Below are 2,948 nucleotides of genomic sequence, written 5' to 3' on the forward strand. Positions count from 1 at the left end.
AATCTTTTATTTTCATAATATTAGGAGTTCTGAATTAAAACAATAATATTAGCAATATAAAAATTTTTGTTTCATTTTATCTAATCAAAGATATTTAACAATTCCAATATTAAATGAGTTGTTTTTGTGAGTTCGTTCTATATTTTAGATTTTTATTTGTTTAGATATTTTGTTTTTTCGTTGCTTTTTTGTTTTGTATAGTATATATATCTCAATTTTGTTTGAGTATGTTTTATTATTAAGTTAGTTCTATGTCCAAAGTTCTCTTAAATAATAATGTTTCCTATATAGAAAATGTGAAAAGACAAAAACCTAAGTTTTAATAAAATTATGGGTTAGTACCTCAAAAAAAAGGCAAAACTCTCTCTTTATTTCTCGTTCACCCTCAATATGAGAAATTCTCGGTGCCTTACTTACTTCATCATGTTCTCTATAGAGCAAGTCACCAAAAACTCTTTCTTATTTCTCGTTGCTCAATATGCTCTTTGCTTACTTTCCGATGTACAGTTCGTACCCGAAATGCTTGTCGATCTATTATTATTACAATTATTGGGTTAAATCTTGGTTCAATTCTTCTGTGGGTTCCTTTATTTTCGAGGTCTGATTGCTAATCTTTCGCTATTAAGAGTCATTGTTATTGGGGGGAACGAGTGTGTGCTTTTGAAAAGGAGGGTCTCTAATATATAAGAGATTGTATATTTTGTATTAGGTGGTATTTGGTAGATCTTTGGTATTTTGCGCTTGACTGTTGTTTTCTGCATTTTGGCTATGGATGGATTATGTGCTTAGGGTCGTGAAATCCGAGGAACAACCCCGTGCACTCTTTCTTTGTCTAACTAGTTTGATTACTAGTGAGTTTTTGTTCTGATTGTTCAAATTGTTTGAAAGTTGGCCTAGTTTGAGGTTTGATGGTAGGACGATCTAGGAATTGATTTTTTATTTCCTTCTTGTGACAATTAAGGCAATTTTCTATTTCCAGGTACCGCAGAGAAACCTCCTCATAATGTAGTACTGTAGTTTATGTTTAACCAGTGGATTTTAATTATATTATACTGCTCCTTTTAACAGGAGACTAATACTATTTTCTGATATTGGTTGGAGTTTTTTCCTATTCATGTACTGCTATAATCACAGGACAACATTAGAATTTTGGAAACTGGTGGTGCTGGACTATCGGCTCTCACCTTAGTTGACTAATCGATGGAAAGTGAGAAGAATGATGACGTACATATTTCTAAGCCTGCTATTGTATATTTGCAACTACTGTATCCTTGTGTATTAGATGTGGTTAGAAACAGGAGTACAATTACATGAACTTTTGCACTATGCTCAGGTGATTGTTGTAGATAATTACTCCTTCTGATCAAAGAGTAATCTAAAGCAATGAATTGGTGATCTTAGATTTAAAGCACTCCTTGTAGTTTGTTTGCTTATATATGTGTTTGGATTTTGTTTATCCAAAAATTGTTTAAATAGTACTTTTGACCAAATGAATAAAGCACCTAACTTCTAAGTAATTCCAACATGCTTGTCTTACGATGAATATCACTAAAACTCTAGATTAAACTTTAGGTAGCAGTTCCAGCTTTGAATTTTTGGAACCTTATCTTTAGCATCTAGACACATGTTGTCATTTCAAAAACTTTAGGTTCCATTACAGAAGTGGTACAAACCATGAAACATTCACACTCTCATAGACCAGTCAGGATGCTAGTTCTGGAACTGATAAAGAGAAGTTGCAATTAGATTTTATGCTTCCTAGCTATGCTGATGCTGAAAGCATGAGGAAACCTGGCTGATATACACCTCAGTCGGACACAAAGAGTCATGTCTCAGGAGTCGGATAAATAGTCGAGAAGATCTACACGTGTTTTGTTAAAGGGGTTAGTCCTTCGACTTCAGCTTTTTCACTCTACAATGTCTTAAAATGAAATCATGCTAACAGTGTTGCACTAGCGCTGCATTAAAAGAAAATTTGCTGGATGTTTTGTTCAATTGGCAGCATGTTCTAATACTAACTCTTGAAAATGGATCTTAAGAGAATGGGGAAAGTACTCAACAACTTGTGCGATTTATTCTCAAACGATGTTAGAGATAAATACTAGCTTTTGAATTTTACGCAGAATGGCTGAAATTATTTTCCCTCTAATAGTTGTAGGATTTAGTCCTCCTGATAAGTAAAACTCAATTGTGAAGTTAATTCAGTTTTTTTTTTTTCTGTGTAAACTTGTATGATTTCATAGTGGTCCAAGACTTGATATGTAAATTCCTCAGTGTGCATGTGTGTTGTGTTTTTACTATTGACTCTGACTCAATTCTGAAATGAGACTAAAAGTTAATATGGTATTCCCTGATCCACATTTAAAAGAAAGTTTCACTAGACTATTTATGTATTGCTGGTTTTTCCATTAGATGGAAGGCAAGCAATACCTACATGCCTTTGAAAGTTCTAAGTACATCTAGGAATTGTGTTTTTTTACCCAACACACTTTCAGATGCTATATCACATGATAGGGCTACTTGTTTGATACCCTTCTTCTTTAGTGCTACTGTAAGGAAAAACAGATAAAAGATAACCATGTCTATTTTGTCAAACCATGTCTTCTAATTAATTCATAAATCCTAATTCAAAAAATATCTTCAAACATGAAATTTTGACTTAGAATTATGTTTTTTTTGTGTTTTACCGAATGTGTGTTTATGCACAATCTTTGGAATTTCTTTTTGGTGTGATTAGGAAGGGTGAATTGAAGCTCATGGATGCAGAGCAACTTGGAAAGTATGGTCACAAGATGGAGAATTTCATTGCTGCCCTGATTATTATAATGTCACGACCCAAATCATGGATCATGCGGCACCTCTACACTAACCTCCCGAGTGGGCGAACCCTTGAGATAAATACCTTAATTTGATACAACATGCGGAATAAATACTTTTATTATAAGAAA

The 2,948-nt window shown here is 33.3% G+C and overlaps 1 long non-coding RNA gene across 1 annotated transcript; it reads left to right on the top strand.

Annotated features, from left to right (window-relative positions):
• The first annotated feature begins 454 nt into the window (after positions 1-454).
• Positions 455-2,826, top strand: LOC132042855 (uncharacterized). The gene is made up of 3 exons (XR_009411602.1): positions 455-1,224; positions 1,747-1,883; positions 2,738-2,826. It is a non-coding gene; the product is annotated as an uncharacterized LOC132042855 (long non-coding RNA).
• Positions 2,827-2,948: the final 122 nt, after the last annotated feature.

This window comes from Lycium ferocissimum, unplaced genomic scaffold, assembly GCF_029784015.1.
Source record: "Lycium ferocissimum isolate CSIRO_LF1 unplaced genomic scaffold, AGI_CSIRO_Lferr_CH_V1 ctg18603, whole genome shotgun sequence".
In the NCBI taxonomy this organism is placed as follows: domain Eukaryota; kingdom Viridiplantae; phylum Streptophyta; class Magnoliopsida; order Solanales; family Solanaceae; genus Lycium; species Lycium ferocissimum.